At 39.9% G+C, this 27,719-nt stretch overlaps 1 pseudogene across 1 annotated transcript; it reads right to left on the bottom strand.

The window, feature by feature from the left end:
- Nucleotides 1–7,889: 7,889 nt before the first annotated feature.
- On the bottom strand, nt 7,890–16,586 carry LOC149983500 (uncharacterized; annotated as a pseudogene). Its single transcript, XR_016496118.1, has 17 exons — nt 16,190–16,586; nt 15,781–15,879; nt 15,522–15,668; nt 15,270–15,370; nt 15,196; nt 14,874–15,082; nt 14,070–14,226; nt 13,677–13,881; nt 11,975–11,996; nt 10,056–10,168; nt 9,559–9,755; nt 9,357–9,444; nt 9,025–9,199; nt 8,885–8,886; nt 8,671–8,800; nt 8,386–8,514; nt 7,890–8,080 (listed from the first exon to the last, which is right to left on the bottom strand). The product of XR_016496118.1 is annotated as an uncharacterized LOC149983500 (transcript).
- Between the last annotated feature and the right edge of the window lie 11,133 nt (nt 16,587–27,719).

Here is a 27,719-nt window from a genome sequence, read left to right as displayed (position 1 = left end):
TACAATTTGTTGTATGACAGTAAAGACACCCTAAGTTTGCTTCCTAAATGTTTTCAAGTAACTTTTGAATGCCATCCTTTTTTTACTGTGTCGAAGATAAAAAGAAGGCATCCTTTATAATGCAATGGATTTTCCTCCCTTTAACAGTTATGGCTTGGGATGTTCAATCCATCTAAGTTTATTTTTCAACCAACCTTTACTTTGGAATACTTCCTTAATTGTAGACTTGGAAGGCAATGGTGTCTTCTAAACTCCCATGGATAGTTGCAGGTGGAACTTTGGAATTTAGAAGATGCTCCATTATTAAATGAAATATAATTTTACACATTTTATTGGCCATGAAATCCAACAATGTTTATGGCGCCATCTTCTCTGATCTTCTCTCATTGATGGAGAAAGGTGGGTACCACCCCAAAGTGCACGTCATAAGCGCAACTCTAAAATTAAGCATGGCTTTGAATGACTCTTTCTCTTTGTCTCACCTGACAAGCATGGTTGTAAAATGTTTTTACAATAAAAAAAAATGCTTTCTAAAGAACTAATTTAGTTAGGTCCCTCCCTGTTTCATTCCGTTTGCTTCCATTCTATTTAGCTTTATCTTTGTTTTGGTTCCTAGTGAATACACCCCTGGTTTTGCTAATTCAGCCGATTTGCAGTGTATAAAGGGTGGCAGTTATACTACCTGTTTTCAGCAAACCACTTTTTATATTTCAGTAAGCCTCTCCCCTATGCCAAAAAATCTCACCAAAAGTCCTTATTTTTCTATTTTAGTGTACTTCATAATTCATTTGATAGGCTTGTGTTGGGAACCCTCTGCATTTCAAATCTTCCCTTTGCTCCTGTAAAAACTAAGAGGTAGCATACTGCAGCTACTGTAGTCTTATCTGCTCACAAAGAGTAATGCTCAGATTGTAGCCTCATGTTCCAGGTGTCTAGGCTCTCCAGTCACATGGATGGTGAGCGAGTCTGATGTGCATCATAGAGATAAACTACAGTATACATGAGTGGTGTTTATTTGCTCACTGCTGCCCTCCTGTGTTTAAACATCACAATGCTGAACACTTGACTTAAATACCTCTGTACAAGGAAACCGTCTATTGCGGATTGCAGGGTCGTGTTCATTAAGCTCCAAATGGAAGAGAACGAAATGAAATAGGAAGGAACTACCTGGACTTTTCCGATGAGAAATGCTAATTTTAATTTTCCATTGCATTGTGTGCCCTAATGGACACACCCCAGGTGATTGAAGATACCCTTGCTGTTGCTGTTCCAATTAACACACATATTCAAATGTTTTAGTGGCCATTTGATTTGTGCCTCATGGGTGGTTCCCCCTCTGCCTTAAATATAATTTTCCTCTCCGTACGTGACCTTCATGAAGATTAATGATGATGTCCAAGCACTCCACACTTTGCACACCATGTCATTTTAACATGGATAATTGGGTAATATTTGGTTAAGACGTTGATCAATGAGATCGTTGATCAAGGAGATTACAACCTACATTCATCCCACTCAAAAAGACAGCCAAAACTTAGTTGAATTTCCAAATCCTTGAGTTAATAAAGCTGCATACAAACATGGTATTTTTCTTGAGTAAGGCAGCTCCAAAATACAGGTTTTTCAGCCTAGCTCAGTGCTTTATGTGGTGGAGGGGCACCCAGCGAAAGCACAGAGCGTAGACGTTAGCAATCTCCTCTAGTTGCACCGTGTTTGGCTCAGTGTTCTGTCACTCATGGGGACACTACGTCATCACAGTGTATACAGAGAGAGCTAGGCAGTTCAAGCCACCTTGGGTGCTGACATAGATTTACAGTAGAAGTGCCCGTCCAAGACGGCTCACAGATAAAATGACGTCAAATCATGTTATCTCTACCATAGCTTAAATTGGAGTGATCATGTGAACGTCATACTTTCAAAATCTTAGCTAACAAGTTAGCTAGCTAGGCAAGCAGTCATCATGATGAATCATATAGACAATCTACTGGCAAATCCTTTTCAATCCTTGTCATGTGAAGAGAAATGACAGATACAATGTATTGTTGCTCATCCAGCATTGGACATAAATGTTACACATGTCGGAAATCGCAAATTCAACAATGAGTGGTTTGGAAGAAATCAGTGGCTAACTGCATCGCAAAGCAATCACTATTTTGCTTTCTTGCCTGGAGAGGAAAGGGTGTGTGGCCCTAGTCTGGGTTTAAGGATTTAAAAAATCTGTCTGAACGGGTCTAATTTGCAAGCTTAAAGGATAAACATTCACATGCAAGACCATAGGCCAGAAAATGGTTGAATACATTGGCCATGCTGTCAATCCAGCCTTACTTCATCCAAAGAATGCCAGAATTTGATGACAAAGTTTGATGACAAAGTTTGCCCACAACAAGGACCGCAGTGCCACCTTCCTGTTAAAGTGAGCACAGCACAACAACGGTGAGTCCAAAAATATATTTTGTATGCTGCTGCATAAATAATGTAAATGCCAGGGAGATACTTTCTTAGCTATAGTATACATGCGTATTACCAAGTGTATGTTGTGTAGTAAGCTGTTAGTAGCCCATGTGTCTCACGCTAAGAATCTGTTCCTTCTTCCTCTCAGGGGATTCACTGTGATTAACTGAGTGCCTCTTCAGAGCAAGGCATCTACTGTACATGGTCAGTTCCAATACCATATTTACTATGTGTGGAGATACTGAAGTTTTGAAGGTAAGGTGACTAAGCAACAGGAAATAAGATAACAGAGTAGCAGCAGCTTGTATATGAGTTGGTGTACATGTGTGTAGAGTCAGTATAAATGTACAGTATGTGCATTTTATGTGTGAGTGAGAAGATGATGTCGAGAGTGTGTGTGTGTGAGTATGTAGGGCCCTGTGAGTGTGCATAGAAATTAACAATAAACAGTCAATAAGGATGCAAGGTAGTCCGTGTAGGTATTTTGTTAGCTATTTATCCGTCTTATTGCTTGAGGATAGAAGCTGTTCAAACTTGATGCACTAATATCGCTTGCTATAAGGAAGCAGAGAGAATAGGTAGTGGTAGTGTTGTTTACATCATGCAGTGGCCATTTTAGCATGTAAATCTTGATGGGGCAAACTCAACCCCTTTTTTTTAGATGCATGCCAGCAAAGCCACTACACTACACAACACAACACTAAACAATACATTAATTGCACTATAACGGTGACAAATGGTGCCCACAAACTGTTCGGGCCTACATACTTGTAAAAGCTGTCCGGACAGTGGAGCATTCCTTTCAGCATCATGGAGGGCATCCTTACCACTGCTACACCTGGCTGTCAGGGCATTCTCATCTGGCAACAAAACAGTTAATTCAGCCTCATTTACTGCCTTTTTAAAAACCATAGTTGATATGGCTGACTTGCTTAAATACATACGGTTTCTAACGACTCCTTGTGGATTTTTGTAACTCGATAACAACTGCATTCTGGTTCAATAATGATAACGAATGCCGACATGAGTTTTGACTTGTGAACCACACAAAAATGATTACCAGTATGTTCAGTAAATTCCTCATATTTGTTATTTTATCATTAACACTTAGCTCTAAGTATAAGCAAGTGCAAGCAAACTTTCAAGTGCAAGCAAACTTTTTTTTTTTATACTTTCTGTATATTCGAAATGATATGAACACTGTGGACAATTTTCAGCAAGTTGCAACATTGAAATTCAGAAATAACCTCAATTCCAAAAACAAGGTCTAAATCATGTTTGATGCACTCAGGATGTAAAAAAAATATATGTTTAAACTAGATGATAGGAATACTGTGGGCACTTTTCAGCAAGTTAAAACATTGAAATACAGAAATAACCTCAATTCCAAAAACAAGGTCTAAATCATGTTTGATGCACTCAGGATGTAAAAAAAAAATATATGTTTAAACTAGATGATAGGAACACTGTGGGCACTTTTCAGCAAGTTAAAACATTGAAATACAGAAATAACCTCTATTCCAAAAACAAGTTCTAAATCATATTTGATGCACTCAGGATGTAAAACATTTTTTTTTTTCTGTTTATTCGAGATGATAGGAACACTGTGGACAAGTTGCAACATTGAAATACAGAAATAGCCTCTATTCCAAAAACAAGGTCTAAATAATGTTTGTTATGCACTCAGGATGTAAAAAAAAACTTGTTCTGTCTAAACTAGATGATAGGAACACTGTGGACAATTTTCAGAAAGTTAAAACATTGAAATTCAGAAATAACCTCTATTCCAAAAACAAGGTCTAAATCATGTTTTATGCACTCTGGATGTAAAACATTTTTTTTTCTGTTTATTCGAGATGATAGGAACACTGTGGACAAGTTGCAACATTGAAATACAGAAATAGCCTCTATTCCAAAAACAAGGTCTAAATAATGTTTGTTATGCACTCAGGATGTAAAAAAAACTTGTTCTGTCTAAACTAGATGATAGGAACACTGTGGACAATTTTCAGAAAGTTAAAACATTGAAATTCAGAAATAACCTCTATTCCAAAAACAAGGTCTAAATCATGTTTGATGCACTCTGGATGTAAAAAAAATAGTTATGTTTATTCGAGACGATCTGAACACTGTGGACAATTTTCAGCAAGTTGCAACATTGACATACAGAAATAACCACTTTTCCATAAACAAGGTCTAAATAATGTTTGATATGCACTCAGGATGTAAAAAAATAGTTATGTTTAAACTAGATGATAGGAAAACTGTGGACAATTTTCAGCAAATTGCAACATTGAAATAAAGAAATAACCACTTTTCCATAAACATGGTCTAAATCATGTTTGATGCACTCAGGGTGTAAAAAAAAACATGTTCTGTTTAAACTAGATGATATGAACACTGTGGACAATTTTCAGCAAGTTGCAACATTGAAATACAGAAATAACCACTTTTCCAAAAACAATATCTAAATCATGTTTGATGCACTCGGGGTGTAAAAAAAACACGTTCTGTTTAAACTAGATGATATGAACACTGTGGACAATTTTCAGCAAGTTTTAACATTGAAATACAGAAATAACCACTTTTCCAAAAACAATATCTAAATCATGTTTGATGCACTCTGGATGTAAAAATTTTTTTCTGTTTATTCGAGATGATAAGAACACTGTGGACAATTTTCAACAAGTTGCAACATTGAAATACAGAAATTACCACTTTTCCAAAAACAATATCTAAATCATGTTTGATGCACTCATGATGTAAAAAAAAGTTGTTCTGTTTTAAACTAGATGATAGGAACACTGTGGACAATTTTCAGCAAGTTGCAACATTGAAATACAGAAATTACCACTTTTCCAAAAACAATATCTAAATCATGTTTGATGCACTCAGGATGTAAAAAAAATGTTTATGTTTATTCGAGATGATAGGAACACTGTGGATAATTTTCAGCAAGTTGCAACATTGAAATTCAGAAATAAACACTTTTCCATGAACAAGGTCTAAATCATGTTTGATGCACTCAGGGTGTAAAAAAAAAACATGTTCTGTTTATTCGAGATGATAGGAACACTGTGGGCAATTTTCAGCAAGTTGCAACATTGAAATACAGAAATTAACACTCTTCCATGTAATAGGTCTAAATCATGTTTGATGCACTCTAGATGTAAAAAAAAAAATATATGTTTAAACTAGATGATAGGAACACTGTGGGCAATTTTCAGCAAGTTGCAACAATGAAATTCAGAAATAAACACTTTTCCATGAACAAGGTCTAAATCATGTTTGATGCACTCAGGATGTAAAACATTTTTTTTCTGTTTATTCGAGATGATAGGAACACTGTGGACAATTTTCAGCAAGTTGAAACATTGAAATACAGAAATAAACACTTTTCCATGAACAAGGTCTAAATCATGTTTGATGCACTCATGATGTAAAAAATAGTTGATCTGTATTAAACTAGATGATTTTAACACTGTGGTCAATTTTCAGCAAGTTGCAACATTGAAATACAGAAATAACCACTTTTCCATAAACAAGGTCTAAATTATATTTGATATGCACTCAGGATGTAAAAAAAACTTGTTCTGTTTAAACTAGAGAATAGGAACACTGTGGACAATTTTCAGCAAGTTGAAACATTGAAATACAGAAATAAACACTTTTCCATGAACAAGGTCTAAATTATGTTTGATATGCACTCAGGATGTAAAAAAAAGTTGTTCTGTTTTAAACTAGATGATAGGAACACTGTGGGCAATTTTCAGCAAGTTAAAACATTGAAATTCCGAAAAAAAACTATATTCCATAAACAAGGTCTAAATTATGTTTGATATGCACTCAGGATGTAAAAAAAACTTGTTCTGTTTAAACTAGAGAATAGGAACACTGTGGACAATTTTCAGCAAGTTGCAACATTGAAATACAGCAATAACCACTTTTCCAAAAACAAGGTCTAAATCATGTTTGATGCACTCTGGACGTAAAAAAAATGTTTATGTTTATTCGAGATGATAGGAACACTGTGGATAATTTTCAGCAAGTTGCAACATTGAAATACAGCAATAACCACTTTTCCAAAAACAAGGTCTAAATCATGTTTGATGCACTCTGGATGTCCAATTTTTGCTGTTCTGTCTATTTGAGATGGAATGAACATTGTGGACAGTTTTCAGCAAGTTGCAACATTGAAATACAGAAACAACTTTTTTCCATAAACAAGCTCTAAATCATGTTTCATGCACTCTGGATGTCCAATTTTTGCTGTTCTGTCTATTTGAGATGGAATGAACATTGTGGACATTGAAATACAGCAATAACCACTTTTCCAAAAACAAGGTCTAAATCATGTTTGATGCACTCTGGACGTCCAATTTTTGCTGTGCTGTCTATTTGAGATGTAAGGGACACGTCTAATACACTTTTGAAGGTGGTACTGAAAATGAGCTAATGCTAACGCCATACAATGCAGTCCGGTTATCACGTAAGCGTCTGTCAGACTTCTGGTGATCTCAACTGGAGTACCCCCATTGTCTTGAATGCACTGAAGTCGTTAGTTGATTTGAACACAGCATCAGAGTGTAAACTATGGTACCTCAGGGTTGCCAGATCAGACCCCCCTTTCCAGGGGTATTTAGGTTAGAAAAACTGTCTGCCCCCTCCATTTATTGTTGATAAATGCCCCATCTTAGTTCCTGCATCATCCTCTCCACAATACCTTCCCCAAGGACTTAACCCCCCCCAAAAATGGATTGTGCTATTTCTTGCAACTCTGTTTAGCTTTTGTGCTACGGTTGTATTTGGGGAGGTGACAACAATTGGCTTTTTGATTAGTTAACTGTAAACTACTTGTCATGTGTACGCCGTAACAAGTACAACGATTTGTCACATGCAGAAGTGGCCAAACTAAGTTACGATCTCAAGCAACGGGCTCAGTGAACGGCATGCCATATTTTCTAAACTAGATTTACATGGCTCCCTTGTACCGCATCACATTGTAAAACAAGTCAACCTGTTATTTCGACTAGAAGATAACATTAACATGTATATATTTTACAAGCAAAGGTGGAATAAAGTTGTGAAGACCTTGATTTCTCTTCAGTACAAGACATTGTTTAGCTGCTTTTCAGACAACGCGCTTTAGAGTAGTTTGTTGCAGCATACGTTCCATTCCAATGGTACGCTGCAGGGACCACTCAGTGATAACAAGCATGTGATCGTACGCGCCAGAATCTCCCATAAGTGTTAAATTGGGTGGAGATCTGGTGACAGACCGCACACGGCTCACATCATTTTTAAGCATTGTGACCACTCAGGACCTATGGATGGGGCATAGCCACAGTAGCCAAAGTAAATGGCCTGCCAAGCATGATAGGTTGCTAATTACTCAGGAACCACACCTGTGGAATAACACTGCGCCCAAAAACAACATGTTACCCATTAATGATGAGATTCCACCAGGGTCGGGAGTCGCGGTCCTCGTTGAGGGTGGCCCAGCAGTGGTCAAGCACCAGCGCTACCTTGGGGTCAGAGGACGTGGTCAGCTCCACCTCAAAGTGCAGAGGCTGTCTCAGGTACTTCACCACTGGATAGTCCTCCTGGTGGAACGTGTTATACGAGGCGTCTGGAACAAAGAACAAAAGACAACCGGGGGTCGTGTTCAGTGGGCACCATCTGAACTTGTCCATTAAGAAAGGCTCGTTTATCATATCCTGTTGTGCCCCGATGAACACAAGCCATTTATAGCCAACACTACCCCCCCAAATCAGCTCCTCACCGTTACTCCATAGCCACACCTGTAGATCTCAGAACGCAAGAGTAATATATCATAAGGATTACATTTTTGGGAATGGTTTTGTAAAGGAGACCTTCCAAGATTCTTTTAGAGGCTAGGGGTCAAGTTGAAATTCTAAATTTGTGCACGGTTACCCTGAGCGAGTCTCATTCTGACCATTAGTCGACCCATCCCAGTCTCGGCAAAAAGCTAGTTGTCACGCGGCCTGGTCAGGAAGGCCAATGTGCGAGTGATGTTGGCCGTAGTAGCAGGAAACCTTTAACCTAAAAAGAGGAATGTAGGCAACTTCAAGCAATGGAGTGGACACACTGGTAGTGGAGGCACATTTTCCCTGTATACAAAGTATTGAGCAATTGATGAAGGAAAAAAACACCCTATAAAAGCTAATAGCTACAATTGCGATGCGTAAATATACTTACTGATATTCCTCCTCTGAAGACGTTGTGGCATACAGCTTCACCTCAAGTTCATCTGGCAAGGAGATTTCGTTCTCATACAGCATGACATTGTTGATAAACTATGTAGTAGAGGGGAATTGTTTATTACAGCCTGCGGAAGCAAACAGTCCGTAAATACACAGTACCCATCACCTCAGGGTAATAGTCATTTTACCTTCCTGGTGGTGCCAGGAACTACTTGAACTTGTCCAATAACAAAGATTTTTGTTTTGTTCCCTAAATCCCATCTTGGATTAATGATTCACTCAGACTTCTCATTCCTAACTCACAATATTGAACTAACTTGTTATAGTATTTAGTAATTGTTTTGTTCACTTCACAGTGAAGTGGAAGTAGGAGAAGCGATCGTCGCTGTAGGTGGGACCACAGGCGGGGTCGCTCAGGGTCAGCTGACCGGGGTTCAGACCGGGAACAGACTCCACCATCACCGCCAGCGCAGTCATCATTCCGTTAGAGAAACACTCTTGGAGGTGGGGGAGCAAAAGACAGGTAGCCATCAGACCTGGGTTCTGTATTTGTTACACTTAATTGAGCTTGCCGAGCACAGTAGAACCAATGGAATAGCACCAAAAGTGCAAACCATGCCCATCTGGCACTACTATTAGACTCACAGTATTTGCAAGAAACCATGTCAAACGACTATTTATCGGAAGTAATTGTTTGAGAAAGCTGTTTGTTGTAAGGATTCAACAGAGCCACATCCAGTCTGCTCCTGACAGAGGACGAGTGAACCGACTGGGAACCAATGGGAGAGTTCATTATTCCAATATTGTATGCATGTATACAAGGTAAGGAAAGCGAGGCTAGCGGCAGCAATTTAGGTTAAAATGTTTTGGGAGTGCGTCGTACCTCAAACACTGCATCCGGTGAAGAAAAAGGCAACGTGATGGTGAAGTCTGCGTCGCCCTCTGTTAAATACTGTTGAGCAAGCTCATGGTTAAACAACCGCTTGCCAACCAAGACCACGAAAAAGGGCTCTTGGTTCCTGTAGTCCACCGTGATGTGGAAGTTCTCCTGATAACAATTGCCAGTGACTGAGGGTGGCACTACAAGGACAAACAGGGTTGTGTTCATTAAGCATAAAAAACAGGAAGGTACTACTTGAACTTGACCAAGAAGAAACCTTTGTTTTGCAACGGTGGGCCTGAATAAACACGATCCTGGCAAATCAGGAACAGGACAACTGGGTCCAAATACTCTAAAGCTTAACATTTTCTTTGTAGAGAGACCGCATAGGAAAAACCTACAGTATGGCTAGTTGGGCTATCACTGCCAATTTCCTTTCAGAGCAATCATTAACGAGAGGAAAGCATTCAACAGTAGTTTGGCGTAGTCCAGAGACATACCAATGTCCAGCAGTACAATGTCCACAATGGCAGAGTGAGAGAGGAGCGTGCTCTGGAAAGATGACCAGGCCGTAGATCAGCTGAAGAGTGAAGGTTGTGACACCTTATTCGCCCTTCTCTGTAGTGAAGTTAAAAGCATTGGTCAATTGATAGCATTATTGTTGTAACAGAACCTTATTCAACATCAACTAAGTACATTTGGGGACTATTAAAACAAACTACAGTGCCTTGCGAAAGTATTCGGCCCCCTTGAACTTTGCAACCTTTTGCCACATTTCAGGCTTCAAACATAAAGATATAAAACTGTATTTGTTTGTGAAGAATCAACAACAAGTGGGACACAATCATGAAGTGGAACAACATTTATTGGATATTTCAAACTTTTTTAACAAATCAAAAACTGAAAAATTGGGCGTGCAAAATTATTCAGCCCCCTTAAGTTAATACTTTGTAGCGCCACCTTTTGCTGCGATTACAGCTGTAAGTCGCTTGGGGTATGTCTCTATCAGTTTTGCACATCGAGAGACTGAAATTTTTTCCCATTCCTCCTTGCAAAACAGCTCGAGCTCAGTGAGGTTGGATGGAGAGCATTTGTGAACAGCAGTTTTCAGTTATTTCCACAGATTCTCGATTGGATTCAGGTCTGGACTTTGACTTGGCCATTCTAACACCTGGATATGTTTATTTTTGAACCATTCCATTGTAGATTTTGCTTTATGTTTTGGATCATTGTCTTGTTGTAAGACAAATCTCCGTCCCAGTCTCAGGTCTTTTGCAGACTCCATCAGGTTTTCTTCCAAAATGGTCCTGTATTTGGCTCCATCCATCTTCCCATCAATTTTAACCATCTTCCCTGTCCCTGCTGAAGAAAAGCAGGCCCAAACCATGATGCTGCCACCACCATGTTTGACAGTGGGGATGGTGTGTTCAGGGTGATGAGCTATGTTGCTTTTACGCCAAACATAACGTTTTGCATTGTTGCCAAAAAGTTCAATTTTGGTTTCATCTGACCAGAGCACCTTCTTCCACTTGTTTGGTGTGTCTCCCAGGTGGCTTGTGGCAAACTTTGAACGACACTTTTTATGGATATCTTTAAGAAATGTCTTTCTTCTTGCCACTCTTCCATAAAGGCCAGATTTGTGCAATATACGACTGATTGTTGTCCTATGGACAGAGTCTCCCACCTCAGCTGTAGATCTCTGCAGTTCATCCAGAGTGATCATGGGCCTCTTGGCTGCATCTCTTATCAGTCTTCTCCTTGTATGAGCTGAAAGTTTAGAGGGATGGCCAGGTCTTGGTAGATTTGCAGTGGTCTGATACTCCTTCCATTTCAATATTATCGCTTGCACAGTGCTCCTTGGGATGTTTAAAGCTTGGGAAATCTTTTTGTATCCAAATCCGGCTTTAAACTTCTTCACAACAGTATGTCGGACCTGCCTGGTGTGTTCCTTGTTCTTCATGATGCTCTCTGCGCTGTTGACGGACCTCTGAGACTATCACAGTGCAGGTGCATTTATACGGAGACTTGATTACACACAGGTGGATTGTATTTATCATCATTGGTCATTTAGGTCAACATTGGATCATTCAGAGATCCTCACTGAACTTCTGGAGAGAGTTTGCTGCACTGAAAGTAAAGGGGCTGAATAATTTTGCACGCCCAATTTTTCAGTTTTTGATTTGTTAAAAAAGTTTGAAATATCCAATAAATGTCGTTCCACTTAATGATTCTGTCCCACTTGTTGTTGATTCTTCACAAAAAAATACAGTTTTATATCTTTATGTTTGAAGCCTGAAATGTGGCAAAAGGTCGCAAAGTTCAAGGGGGCCGAATACTTTCGCAAGGCACTGTATATACACTGCTCAAAAAAATAAAGGGAACACTAAAATAACACGTCCTAGATCTGAATGAAAGAAACATTATTATCATTAAATACTTTTCTTTACACAGTTGAATGTGCTGACAACAAAATCACACAAAAATTATCAATGGAAATCAAATTTAGCAACCCATGGAGGTCTGGATTTGGAGTGACTCAAAATTAAAGTGGAAAACCACACTACAGGCTGATCCAACTTTGATGTAATTTCCTTAAAACAATTCATAATGAGGCTCAGTAGTGTGTGTGGCCTCCACGTGCCTGAATGACCTCACTACAACGCCTGGACATGCTCCTGATGAGGTGGCGGATGGTCTCCTGAAGGATCTCCTCCCAGACCTGGACTAAAGCATCCGCCAACTCCTGGACAGTCTGTTGTGCAACGTGGCATTGATGGATGGAGTGAGACATGATGTCCCAGATGTGCTCAATTGGATTCAGTCAGTCCATAGCATCAATGCCTTCCTCTTGCAGGTACTGCTGACACACTCCAGCCACATGAGGTCTAGCATTGTCTTGCATTAGGAGGAACCCAGGGCCAACCGCACCAGCATATGGTCTCACAAGGCATCTGAGGATCTCATCTCGGTACCTAACGGCAGTCAGGCTACCTCTGGCGAGCACATGGAGGGCTGTGCGGCCCCCCCCAAAGAAATGCCACCCCACACCATGACTGACCCACCGCCAAACCGGTCATGCTGGAGGATGTTTCAGGCAGCAGAATGTTCTCCACGGCGTCTCCAGACTGTCACATGTGCTCAGTGTGAACCTGCTTTCATCTGTGAAGAGCACAGGGCGCCAGTGGCGAATTTGCCAATCTTGGTGTTCTCTGGCAAATGCCACAAACGTCCTGCAAGGTGTTGGGCTGTAAGCACAACCCCCACCTGTGGACGTCAGGCCCTCATACCACCTTCATGGAGTCTGTTTCTAACCGTTTGAGCAGACACATGCACATTTGTGGCCTGCTGGAGGTCATTTTGCAGGGCTCTGGCAGTGCTCTTCCTGCTCCTCCTTGCACAAAGGCGGAGGTAGCGGTCCTGCTGCTGGGTTGTTGCCCTCCTACGGCCTCCTCCGCGTCTCCTGATGTACTGGCCTGTCTCCTAGTAGCGCCTCCATGCTTTGGACACTGCGCTGACAGACACAGCAAACCTTCTTGCCACAGCTTGCATTGATGTGCCATCCTGGAAGAGCTGCACTACCTGAGCCACTTGTGTGGGTTGTAGACTCCGTCTCATGCTACCACTAGAGTGAAAGCACCGCCAGCATTCAAAAGTGACCAAAACATCAGCCAGGAAGCATAGGAACTGAGAAGTGGTCTGTAGTCACCACCTGCAGAACCACTCCTTTATTGGGGGGTGTCTTGCTAATTTGCCTATAATTTCCACCTGTTGTCTATTCCATTTGCACAACAGCATGTGAAATTTATTGTCAATTAGCAATTAGTGTTGCTTCCTGAGTGGACAGTTTGATTTCACAGAAGTGTGATTGACTTGGAGTTACATTGTGTTGTTTAAGTGTTCCCTTTATTTTTTTGAGCAGTGTACTTTAAGTAATGTTGCCCTCATTCCTCTAAATCAAGCACTATTGGCAAGTGAATGCGTACAACTGCCAAAATAATGGAAACACTTGAGTAAATGAGGGATACAAAGTACTTTTGTGCCATTATTTATATTTTGTTGGTGGCCCACTTATTAGGGCATGTACAAATCACTGCATGTGGCTTTGCATTTAACAGAAACACTCCTCCATCCTCAGGTCCATCCTGAAGGTCTTCAAGGTGTTGTCCGGGGATCTCTGCTCCTGAACATTGAAGCCTCTGGCGTTGCACTCTGCAACAGTTAGCACCATGGTGGGAAAGGTGATGTTCAGCAGCTCCACATCAAGGTTGAAGGTCCCCAACTCAAGCACAAACACTGCCTGCTCAGGAACGGTGTCTAAGGGCGTGTCTGTTCATAAGCAAACAAAGGAAAACATTGTGCAATGCGGTACAATGGAAGTTGAAAATGCACATTTGTTATTGGATAAGTCCGGGTATTGCCTCACAGTTTCAGTACATGTTCTTCTGTTTTGTGCCTAATGAACAACCCAGGCATCCCAAATTACCATAGGCACTTTTTAACTAAACCAGACTCACAGTTGCGAACTTGTGGAAGCCTGGCCATCGGAGGTGTTGTGATAGGGAAGAGGACTTTGTAGCTGGTGTCCTCGTGTGCGACCTCCTCGATCCACAGAAACTCAAGCATGGGCTCAATGGTGTAAGTGACAAAGTACTGGTAATCCTGAATATGGCTCTGTAAGGGAGACTAGTGATGCAGTCAGGCAGTAATACACAATTGGAGTGCATAAACAGGTCAATGTTCCTTATAAGCCAGAAAGTTAAATACAATTATTCTACCGCTTGTCTTTTCGTAATTTAAGACAAAATATGCAAAGGAAAGTATTGTTTACCAGACGTTAGAGTGCTGGTAGGTATATGGTTGTCAACTTGCATTTCTGGCGGTATGCATTTTCAAAGCAATTGACACACAAAGTAAACACTTGCACAATATGTAAACAGCAGCCGAGTGTTGCTTGCATTCAGTTGACAGTGGCAAAGCTACCGGCTCCCTAAAAAGTCAGGTAAAAAATACTTTAGTGTGGATATTTGGTCTCAAATTTCAAGCGGCTAAAGGACAAAGTGCAAAGACAAGCGGTAGAGTATGTTTAAGTGTCATTTTATGCAACATTCACACAATTTTGCAATCCATTGTATATTAGCCTGATTAAGCAGACAATTGCTCAATAAAAAAACATTTTACACAAGACAACGTTTCTAGGAGTTTACCCATGAGAGATGGCAAAGGGTTACTGCAAAGCACTAACAACTGCTGCAGTAAAAAAGGCTCTACAAATTATATTTAGAAATTAAACAGGAACATTTTACTCATCCAACGCTGACCTTGAAATAGCCGCCAACCGCCCCCACCGGAATTTCAACAATAATATGAGCCTGTGACTAAAACCGAGTAGTTTCTGGCAGCCTTTTCCTCAGAGTCCAGCCTCTTAGCATCAATTCCCATGTACATCTCCAACATGGTGAAGGCATCAGAGGCGAAAAGTGGGTCTGTGCTTGGGCATGTACCAGGTGATCACTTCTGGAGTAAAGGCCTCTGCAGTGAAACAAGAAGCCAAGTGCACATCATAACATAACATTTTGCAACTGAAAACAAATGTGCCATTATTTGGAAAAAGTTCACCCCAAAACATTTTCCCAACTAAACACTGCATAACACAAATGAAAGTCTTGTCTAGAGCCAATTAAGAACTGGGTTTAAAGGATCTTAAATTATTTCACACTCAACCTGGTGTTGGACAAACAGCTGTGGCATCTATTCGAGTAACCAGCCACTTCTGCTCAAAGAAGGTTGAGAGCACCCGCATCGGAACCCCAGCTACCTGTTCAGGGGGCAACCACACCAGGGCTGTGTTCAGTAGGGCAAACCGTATTAACAATATGTTGCAGAGTTCAAGTAGGGCCACCATTTCCAAATGTTTGCTCTACTGAACATGACCCAGTTCATGGAGGAAGTGGAGAAAGTCAGCTTACATTCTGGAGGTATGTCTCCTCTGCATTATGAGGGCTTCTTAACACCAGCCGTATTGCATAGCCCTTTCGTTGGACCTCATCCACATTCATGACCTTCTTGCTAGGACTAAAGACGACTGCTGTCATTTTGTATCCTGAAGCAACAGCCTGTCTCAGGAAATGGTAATATGAATTGAACAAAATTGTCAACAAACGCACATTTTGTTTAGCGCCATCCTGTCATGTTGTAGTGAAATTACAGAAACTGAAATATGGCTACCTCCGCTCCTCTCCGGAAGTTGGCGCTCCTTGCTTTCGGGCCCCCAGTGGGCTGTTCGGGGATGGTTTGGATGTCTGGAAGAGTCCTTCTGACAGACACCTAGAGAAGAAAATGCATAGGGAATAATGGCCTTTCTCCCTCCCATACAATAGGAAATCAAGGGCCAGTTCTCAATCTGTCCACTCGCCTCCTTAAATGCATTGAGAATAGGCCAAGATTCCTCACCACTAAAGTTGTCCTATGTGCATTTTGAAGAGGAATTGAGAGAGAGGGGGAGTCAAGACCTCTACGTTGTGTTGCAGAAGAAATTAAACACTGGACAGTTGTAGCTCTAGACAGATCATTTATACAGGCAGTACGACAAGCTCGACTGTAAACATGTCCATTGGGGCATGCTCTGCTCACTTACCTCCATGTAGTTGCGGTCGCACAGAATCTCTCGGGAGGTCCAGGGGGTGTAGCTACAGGTTTTTCCCAATCTATACACAGGGTCTTCAGTCATGTGGTTTCCTGGCAGCCTGAATTGCATGACCAAGCTGAACATCGTATCATCCTAAAATGAAGGGGGAAGGAAAAAAAGCCTTTCATTATATAGCAAAAAACAAATAATTCAGGTGACATTCATGCAAGTTAAAAACTGTGGCAAAATAGGCTATATGAATGCAGCTGCCACTGTATTGAAGCCACACTACAGGAGAATTGCTCAGTAGTTCACATGACTGCAGTCTGTATCAGAAAGCTGGCTGGCCCTCTGAAAGCGCTCCATAAACTTCTGCTGTACCTTATGTCATCGTTAACTTAGAGGTAAGAGATACCAGACCCAGGGGTGGCTAACAATGGAGATCCTTTTGATATCCACAGAGTTCAGTGAAACTGCTTCAATGTTTCTGGCACCGTACTTCTAGTAAACTCCATGCTTTAAAATGTTATGAATTACCACCTCCACCTCTACATGTGTTTGTTTTCAATTATTTCATTTTTACATCTAGTGATGCAAATATTGACTTGTATCTTTGTGTATGCAGGGCTCATCTGTAAAAGAGCCTGGTCTCAGCATGACTCCATGTCAAAGGTTAAATAAAATGACATTGCTACATTATGGTTTGCAAATGCAGTGACACTGAAAGGCAAACTGCTTGAACTTCAAATGGACAAACACTACAGTGCTTAGGGTTACCATGTTTTGGGAAAAGCAAGACACACAAAAAACATGGGGTCAAATTTATAGCTGAAGGCACACTGAGTAGCAAGGCCAGGCGTCAGGTTTATGATTTGTGTGTCATCTGGAAGGGATGGAGATGGTGTGAACACAAGAGTTGACAAGCAATATCAAGCCATGAATTATGAAAGGAGAGAAAGAGAATAAGAGGCAAACTCACTGAAGACAGCATCAACCTCTTCAAAAAGAGGAGCGACACTCAAATGAATAACGTTACCAAGGCATTCAGCGTTGAGGTCATCTGGAATGGGAAAGGTTATTTAAAAATATATTGTCAAACGCTTAGTGCTTGAATTTACAGGGTGCAAAATGCATACTTATAGGTGTCTATTGTGCTTGAATGCCCACAGCTGCCATCAATAGGCAAAACAACCTGTAAGGCATTTGACAAAATATTATGATTGATTAAAAGGAAGAAGAACACAACTCAAATGTTTGCATCGCATTAGACTCTTCTAGGCCTGCTACTTCTTACCCTGAGCTAAGGAAAATAACCATTGTAGAACAGAATTGTTTCGATAAAATACACAGCTACAGAACCTAATATTTGACCCAAGGTGTGCAGCCCACAGCCCAGGGGTATGCAACTTTTACCCTATGACAAAGGCTTACTCAAAAAACTGAGAAAAAAATCCAACCAAGAAGTGGGAAATCTGAGGTTGGTCATTTTTCAACTCATTCCTTACTGAAGATACAGTGGGATATTGGTCATGTTGCACTTCTTAAGGCTTCCACTAGATGTCAACAGTCTTTAGAACCTTGTTTGATGCTTCTACTGTGAAGTGGGGGCAGCATTTTCACTTTTGGATAAACAGCGTGCCCAGTTTCAACTTCCTGCTACTCATGCCAGGAATATAAGATATGCATATTATTAATAGATTTGGATAGAAAACACTGAAGTTTCTAAAACTGATTGAATCATGTCTGTGAGTATAACAGAACTTATGTAGCAGGCAAAACCCAGAGGACTAATCGTTCAGTATGTACAGTGCCTTGCGAAAGTATTCGGCCTCCTTGAACTTTGCGACCTTTTGCCACATTTCAGGCTTCAAACATAAAGATATAAAACTGTATTTTTTTGTGAAGAATCAACAACAAGTGGGACACAATCATGAAGTGGAACGACATTTATTGGATATTTCAAACTTTTTTAACAAATCAAAAACTGAAAAATTGGCGTGCAAAATTATTCAGCCCCTTTACTTTCAGTGCAGCAAACTCTCTCCAGAAGTTCAGTGAGGATCTCTGAATGATCCAATGTTGACCTAAATGACCAATGATGATAAATATAATCCACCTGTGTGTAATCAAGTCTCCGTATAAATGCACCTGCACTGTGATAGTCTCAGAGGTCCGTTAAAAGCGCAGAGAGCATCATGAAGAACAAGGAACACACCAGGCAGGTCCGAGATACTGTTGTGAAGAAGTTTAAAGCCGGATTTGGATACAAAAAGATTTCCCAAGCTTTAAACATCCCAAGGAGCACTGTGCAAGCGATAATATTGAAATGGAAGGAGTATCAGACCACTGCAAATCTACCAAGACCTGGCCGTCCCTCTAAACTTTCAGCTCATACAAGGAGAAGACTGATCAGAGATGCAGCCAAGAGGCCCATGATCACTCTGGATGAACTGCAGAGATCTACAGCTGAGGTGGGAGACTCTGTCCATAGGACAACAATCAGTCGTATATTGCACAAATCTGGCCTTTATGGAAGAGTGGCAAGAAGAAAGCCATTTCTTAAAGATATCCATAAAAAGTGTTGTTTAAAGTTTGCCACAAGCCACCTGGGAGACACACCAAACATGTGGAAGAAGGTGCTCTGGTCAGATGAAACCAAAATTGAACTTTTTGGCAACAAAACAATGCAAAACGTTATGTTTGGCGTAAAAGCAACACAGCTGAACACACCATCTCCACTGTCAAACATTGTGGTGGCAGCATCATGGTTTGGGCCTGCTTTTCTTCAGCAGGGACAGGGAAGATGGTTAAAATTGATGGGAAGATGGATGGAGCCAAATACAGGACCATTCTGGAAGAAAACCTGATGGAGTCTGCAAAAGACCTGAGACTGGGACGGAGATTTGTCTTCCAACAAGACAATGATCCAAAACATAAAGCAAAATCTACAATGGAATGGTTCAAAAATAAACATATCCAGGTGTTAGAATGGCCAAGTCAAAGTCCAGACCTGAATCCAATCGAGAATCTGTGGAAAGAACTGAAAACTGCTGTTCACAAATGCTCTCCATCCAACCTCACTGAGCTCGAGCTGTTCTGCAAGGATGAATGGGAAAAAATTTCAGTCTCTCGATGTGCAAAACTGATAGAGACATACCCCAAGCGACTTACAGCTGTAAACGCAGCAAAAGGTGGCGCTACAAAGTATGGGGCTGAATAATTTTGCACGCCCAATTTTTCAGTTTTTGATTTGTTAAAAAAGTTTGAAATATTCAATAAATGTCGTTCCACTTCATGATTGTGTCCCACTTGATGATTCTTCACAAAAAAATACAGTTTTATATCTTTATGTTTGAAGCCTGAAATGTGGCAAAAGATCGCAAAGTTCAAGGGGGCCGAATACTTTCGCAAGGCACTGTACCTGTTTAAATATTAACCTTTTGTGACTAGGTGGCAGTATTTTCTATTTTGGAAAAATAATGTTCCCGTAGTAAACGGGATATTTTGTCAGTACAAATAGCTAGAATATGCATATAATTGACCGTTTAGAATAGAAAACACACTAAAGTTTCCAAAAATGTAAAAATATTGTCTGTGAGTATAACAGAACAGATGTTGCAGGCGAAAGCCTGAGAATTCTAATCCAGAAGTGCCTCATGTTTTGAAAGCGCTGCGTTCCAATGCGTCCCTATACAGCAGTGAATGGGCTATCAACCAGATTACTCTTTCTCCGTATTCCCGAAGGTGCCTACAGCATTGTGACCTAGTTTTATGCATTCATGTTGAAGAATACCCGTAAGCGGCTACATTGCACAAGTGGTCACCTGATGGCTCCCAGAGTGACTCTCGCGTAAACTACAGAGGTAGCCATTATTCCAATAGGTCCTACAGATAAACTAATTGTCCTGGTGAATATATTATTGAATAGATATTTGAAAAACACAACGTTTTCCATGTTTCTGTCGATATTATGAAGCTAATTTGGATTATTTTTTCGGCGTTTTCATGACTGCAATTTCCGGGCGATTTCTCAGCCAAACGGAGCTATTTCGCCTACAAAAATAATATTTTTTGAAAAAAGGAACATTTTCTATCTAACTAGGAGTCTCGTGAGTGAAAACATCTGAAGCTCATCAAAGGTAAACGATTTGATTGCTTTTCTGATTTCTGTGACCAAGTTACCTGCTGCTAGCTGGACAAAATGCTATGCTAGGCTATCGATTAACTTACACAAACGCTTGTCTAGCTTTGGCTGTAAAGCATATTTTGAAAATCTGAGATGACAGGGTGATTAAAAAAGGATAAGCTGTGTCTCAATATATTTAATTTGTGATTTTCATGAATAGGAATATTTTCTGTGGATATTTATGTCCGTTGCATTATGCTAATTAGTGTCAGTCGACGATTACAGGAGGTTAACTAGAGGTTAAGCTAGTAATGCCGTTCCAATATCAACAAATTCGCAACGGTCTCGATCAAGTTGTTTGTATAGAATTTTTGATATCTGTTATACTTTTTCCGTTTTTCACTTTCTTGTCCTCTTTATGTCCTCCTTCCTCTCTCATTGGATCTCTCAAGAAACTCAAGTGCCCCATTGTGACATCATCACTTCCAAGTGACATTCTTTGTAAGTGAAATCAAGCAATTTTTGACACAATAAATAAATAATAAATCCACTTTGCAACCACTTAGACAAGAATTGTCAAGTTTTCCAGCTTCGTCTATTTCTCTGCTACTCAAATCTGGAGTTTAGAGACAAAAATTATATTTGCATCAAAAGTTACAGGAGTTTAAGTAACAACATCAGTTTCTGTAACATTTTGTCAAGCAGTGTCTATTTTGACCAATACTGCAACAAGTTAGACAAGAAGTTAGAGTGAATGGGATATGCGTCTACTTCTCTGCTATTCATAGCTGTGTGCAGAATCAACATTTTCCATACGAAACTTACGGTACAGCTGTTTTTGTAACTGCATTACCACGTTTTTTCAAACTTTCCCAAACAACGGTCGATTTGACCACTTTCGGAGCATTTTTTAGGAAAAAAGTTCCGCAAGTTAAAATCTTCCCCTGCTTCTCTGCTCTTCATAGAAGAAGTCGGATTTCAAATCAGGGCTACCAATCTGCAACTATAGCTGTTTTCGTAACCCATCGCCTCACTTTCAAGTGTCTGTGAATCATGCCAGCAGCATTGCAATTCATTACTTTCCCAAACAACTATCGTTTTGACCAGTAAACAAACAGTTACACAAACATAGTTTGGCATAAAATCTTCCTCTACTTCTCTGCTTCTCAAGGGCGGAAACGCTTTTAAAATTGGGTCTACCGTTCTCGAGGGAGAGAAATTTAACTTGTTGTAACTCCCATCCCGTGAACGGGATCGTTGTCATCATCTGACACTAATTAGCATAACACAACCGACATAAATATTACTAGAAAATATTCCTATTCATGAAAATCACAAGTGAAATATATTGAAACACAACTTAGCCTTTTGGTAATCACCCTGTCATCTCAGATTTTCAAAATATGCTTTACAGCCAAAGCTAGACAAGCGTTTTTGTAAGTTTATCGATAGCCTAGCATAGCATTATGTCCAGCTAGCAGCAGGTAATTTGGTCACGAAAATCAGAAAAGCAAACAAATTAAATTGTTTACCTTTGATGAGCTTCGGATATTTTCACTCACGAGACTCCCAGTTAGATAGGAAATGTTTCTTTTTTCCAAAAATATTATTTTTGTAGGCCGAAATAGCGCCGTTTGTTATTCACGTTTGGCTGAGAAATCGACCTGAAATTGCGGTCACGACAATTAGCTCCATAATATCGACAGAAACATGGCAAATGTTGTTTATAATCAATCCTCAAGGTGTTTTTCAAATATCTATTTGATAATATATCCACCGGGACAATTGGTTTTTCAGTAGGAGCGAGAATCACTCTGAGAGCCATCAGGTGACCACTTGCGCAATGTAGTCGCTTACGGGTATTCTTCAACATAAAGGCGTGAAACTACGTCACAATTATGTAGATACCTTGGGGAATACGTAGAAAAAGTAATCTGGTTGATAGCCCATTCACTGCTCAATAGGGACGCATCGGAACGCAGAGCATTCAAAACATGAGTCACTTCCGGACTGGATTTTTCTCAGGCTTTCGCCTGTTATACTCTTAGAGTGTTTTCTATCCTAAGCTGTCAATTATATGCATATTCTAGCATCTTGTCCTGACAAAATATCCTGTTTACTTTGGGAACATTATTTTCCAAAAATGAAAATACTGCCCCCTAGTCACAACAGGTGAGCTAATATGGACATGTTGGCCTTTTCCCGAAATAAGGCATTGTTCTTGTTGCTTTGAGAAGCTAGGATATTGTTTTTTAACTTTAAAAACGTTAAACTGCAAGGCCTGAGAATTATTTTGTCTGATTCCGCATCGCAAGATTGAAGGAAAGAGTCTCTTTGTACATGGTAAATCACTAGCTTTCCTCATTTGGACAGGTTCCCAACTTTGATGTCTATTGTTGCTAAGCAACGTCTGTTTGATGTCATATGGAGTAGAAGGTGTTGCATAGTGGATAATGCTTCTGACTTCGAACCAGAAAATTGAGGCATTTTCGTGGTCGTTTAATTTCGTTAACTCAGCTAATATGGACATGTTTGCAATTTCCTGAAATAAGGCATTGTTCTTGTTGCTTTTAAAAGCTAGGACATTGTTTATTCAACTTTAATAATCTAAGACTGCAAGGCCTGAAAAATATTGTGTCTGATTCTGCATCGCAAGATTGAGGGATAGAGTGTTTTCATGCTTGCAAAATATCACTAGTTTCCTCATTCGTATAGGTTACCAACTTTAATGTCTGTTGTTGCTAGGCAACATCTGTTTGATGTCATATAGGATTGTATGGCGTAGACTGCGTGGCCTAATAGATAAGGCGTCTGATTTCAAATCAGAAGGGTTCGAGTCCCTTTGTGTTTGTTTAATTTCATTAGCTCAGCAAAATTGTACATGTTTGCAATTTCCCGAAAAAAGGCATTGGTCTTGTTGCTTTGAAAAGTCAGGGAACACCCCCCTGAAATGTTCAAAAATGAATGGGAACATATTGGCACCGTTCGAAACATATACACGGTGTCCAATACCACCCAATTCGGCGTCGTTTCATTCAAAGTTGATGGCAAGTGCCAAGTGTAACACTGCAAAAATCCAACAGATGGCGAGTGCGCTCCACCGTGATTTTTCATATTGCAAATGTAACACAAGTCAAGACCCAAAAGTAAAATTTAAAAAGTACAAAGAACTCTTTCTTTCAATCTTGCGATACAGAATCAGACACAATAATACTCAGGCTTGCAATATTATATTATTAAAAATGAATAACAATGTGCTAGCTTTTCAAAGCAACAAGAACAGTGCCTTATTTTGGGAATTGTTTGTTTGTTGTTTGTTTATATTTAATTTTATATTTTATATTTAACTAATTGTTTATATTAGTTGAGTTAATGAAATTAAACGACCACGAAAATGCCTCAAAACTTTAATTTTCTGGTTCGAAGTCAGACGCCTTATCCACTTGTCAACACCTTCTACTCCATGTACGCCGATATGACATCAAACAGACGTTGCTTAGCAACAACAGACATCAAAGTTGTGAACCTGTCTGAATGACAAGTACGAAGAGACTTTTTCCCTCAATCTTGCGATGCAGAATCAGACACAATATTTCTCAGGCCTTGCAGTCTTAGATTATTAAAGTTGAATAACAATGTCCTAGTTTTTATATTTATACAGGTATACTATGACCAATAAGCATACTAAATACTCAATTCATGTCACTAACAGTACAGTTAGTGCGAGTATTCGAACACAGCTAAGGCCAAATCAGGAAGTGCAATCGCCTTTTAAAACCTCTTAGAGCTCTCTTGAATTTTTTCAACATTTTGTTAAAAATCGCGCAAAATTTCAACGTCCTGCTACTCATTCCAGGAATATAGTATATGCATATGATTAGTATGTGTGGATAGAAAACACTCGGAAGTTTCTAAAACTGGTTAAATCATGTCTGTGACTATAACAGAACGTGAAAATCCCAAGAAAAACCTGTTCACAAAAAAAAAAAAGTATTCATCCGCCAGTTTAGATAGCGGCCAGTTTACAGTTCCTACAGCTTCCACACGATGTCACCAGTACTGGCAATTGGGTTGGAATTAATCCTTGGTGAAATGAGAAATAGGCACTTCCTGTCATCCAGTACACGGGAGGAAGTTTATGGAAGAGAGAAAATGGACCATGATTTCAAGAGTAGTTGCTATTGAATACAGATCGCCCCGTGATCAATTTAAATGTTTATTAACGTTTACAAATACCTAAAGTTGGGTTACAAAAGTAGTTTGAAGTGTTTTGTTAAAGTTTATAGGCAACTTTTTTAATTTTAAAAAATGACGTTGCGTTTTGGAAAGCAGTTTTTTCCTGGATCAGACGGGCTATATAAATGGACATTTTGGGTATACATGGACAGATTTAATCGAAAAAAAAGACCCAATTGTGATGTTTATGGGACATAGGAGTGCAAACAAAGCTCGTCAAAGGTAATGAATGTTTTATATTTTATTTCTGCGTTTTGTGTAGCGCCGGCTACGCTAATTATTTTGTTTACGTCCCCTTCAGGTATTTCGGGGGGTTGCATGCTATCAGATAATAGCTTCTCATGCTTTCGCCGAAAAGCATTTTAAAAATCGGACATGTTGGCTAGATTCACAACGAGTGTAGCTTTAATTCAGTACCCTGCATGCGTGTTTTAATGAAAGTTTGAGTTTTAGCGAGTACTATTAGCATTTGGCGCTACGCATTTCCATTTCCTGTTGGCTAGGTGAGACGCTGGCGTCTCGGTGGCCGTAAGAGGTTAAACCTGAATGACAATTGTCTTGCCTCATAGAGATAGATAAATCTTCTTAGGGCTGAGATCCCACTAACGGGATCGATATGACATCAGCCAGTGAAAGTGCAGGGCGCCAAATTCAAAACAACAGAAATCTCATACAAGTATTTCACACCATTTTAAAGATACACTTCTTGTTAATCCCAACACAGTGTCCGATTTCAAATAGGCTTTAGGGCGAAAGCACCACAAACGATTATGTTAGGTCAGAGCCAAGTCTCAGAAAAACACAGCCATTTTTCCAGGCAAAGAGATTAGTCACAAAAATCAGAAATAGAGATGAAATTAATCACTAACCTTTGATGATCTTCATCAGATGACACTCATAGGACTACATGTTACACAATACATGTATGTTTTGTTCGATAAAGTACATATTTATATCAAAAAAGCATAAGAAGCTATGATCTGATGATAGCACAATAGTAAACAAAGAGGGTAGCATATTTCAACCCTGCAGACGCTACACAAAACACAGAAATAAAATATAAAACATGCATTACCTTTGACGAGCTTCTTTTGTTGGCACTCCAATATGTCCCATACACATCACAATTGGTCCTTTTGTTTGACTAATTCTGTCCATATATATCAAAATGTCCATTTATTTGACGCGTTTGATCCAGAAAAAAACTGCTTGCAAAAAACGCAACGTCACTACAAAATATTTCAAAAGTTGCCTATCAACTTTATCAAATGAATAACCTAAACCAAATTCCTGAAGACTGGTGACATCCAGTTGAAGCGGTAGGAACTGAAAACAGGTTCCTAAGAAGTATAATTTGCCAATGAGAATTTCAGTGAACATACAGAGACCAAAAAAATAATAATTCTGAACGGTTAGTCCTCGGGGTTTTGCCTGCTACATAGGTTCTGTTATACTCACAGACATGATTCAAACAGTTTTAGAAACTTCAGTGTTTTCTCTCCAAATAATATGCATATCTTATATTCCTGGCACGAGTAGCAGGATGTTGAAATTGGGCACGCTATTTATCCTAAAGTGAAAATGCTGCCCCCACTTCACAGTAGAAGCATCAAACAAGGTTCTAAAGACTGGTGACATCTAGTGGAAGCCTTAGGAAGTGCAACATGAACAATATCCCACTGTATCTTCAATAGGGAATGAGTTGAAAAATGACCAACCTCACATTCCCCACTACTTGCCTGCCATATGTGTTCTGTTATACTCACAGACATCATTCAAACTGTTTTTTAAACTTCAGAGTGTTTTCTATCCAAATATATTAATACTATGCATATCTTAGCTTCTGGGACTGAGTAGCGGGCAGTTTACTCTGGGCACCTCTGGACAACTTATTCAGCCAAGCTACTCAATACTGCCCCCAGCCATAAGAAGATAAAAGACTCATCTATGTATCTGTGCAAATATGGGCAGCACAATTGAGGCTATCCTCATATTAAAGTAGTAACATTTCTTCTTCACGATTGTCTGAGCCCTTCTGATGACCCGATTGGACATGACTTCAACAGGGTCACCAGTAGGGCTCAGCCAATGAAGTTCGTAGTCCCACCCAGAGGACTACATTCAAATTGTGAAAGTGCATGCAAATGCAGCATTTTGGCCATCAGAGGCCAATATCATTCTCTCTGTCTGGGCTACAATTGTAGACAGTTGGGTAATTATGCTTTTCACCTGTGAAAGGCCGTTGTGCTGCTAATGAGGGAGTTCTATTAACCTGACATGAATGGATAAAAGCGATGAGGGAGGAGCACCCTTCTAAAATTGAACAGTAGCCATACATTTAGGTTTTTGTCCTAACACTACACAGCTGATTCAGATTAACAAAGCTGATTGATTATTTGAATCAGCTTTGTAGGGCTATGGGAATAAAAAGAAAACATGCAGCCTTTTGGGGTGCAGGTGACTGAGTGTGGGAAGCCTTTGTCATAGGGTAAAAGTTGCATACCCCTGGGCTATAGGCTGCACACCTTGGGTCAAATATTAGGTTCGGTAGCTGTGTATTTTATCGAAACTATTCTGTTCTACAATGGTTATTTTCCTTAGCTCAGGGTAAGAAGTAGCAGGCCTAGAGACTTATGCGATGCAAACATTTGAGTTGTGTTCTTCTATCATAATATTTTGTCAAATGCCTTACAGGTTGTTTTGCCTATTGATGGCAGCTGTGGGCATACAAGCACAATAGACACCTATAAGTATGCATTTTGCACCCTGTAAATTCAAGCACTAAGCGTTTGACAATATATTTTTAACTAACCTTTCCCATTCCAGATGACCTGAATGCCTTGGTAACGTTATTCGTTTGAGTGTCGCTCCTCTTTTTGAAGAGGTTGATGCTGTCTTCAGTGAGTTTGCCTCTTCTCTCCTTTCATAATTCATGGCTTGATATTGCTTGTCAACTATTGTGTTCACACCATCTCCATCCCTTCCAGATGACACACAAATCATAAACCTGACGCCTGGCCTTGCTACTCAGTGTGCCTTCAGCTATAAATTTGACCCCATGTTTTTTGTGTGTCTTGCTTTTCCCAAAACATGGTAACCCTAAGCACTGTAGTGTTTGTCCATTTGAAGTTCAAGCAGTTTGCCTTTCAGTGTCACTGCATTTGCAAACCATAATGT

This window comes from Oncorhynchus mykiss, chromosome 5 (assembly GCF_057628025.1).
Source record: "Oncorhynchus mykiss isolate SJ-2025 chromosome 5, ASM5762802v1, whole genome shotgun sequence".
NCBI classification, from domain to species: Eukaryota; Metazoa; Chordata; class Actinopteri; order Salmoniformes; family Salmonidae; genus Oncorhynchus; species Oncorhynchus mykiss.
Note: the sequence above shows the minus strand (reverse complement) of the source record. Positions and strands in the feature narration are given on the sequence as shown.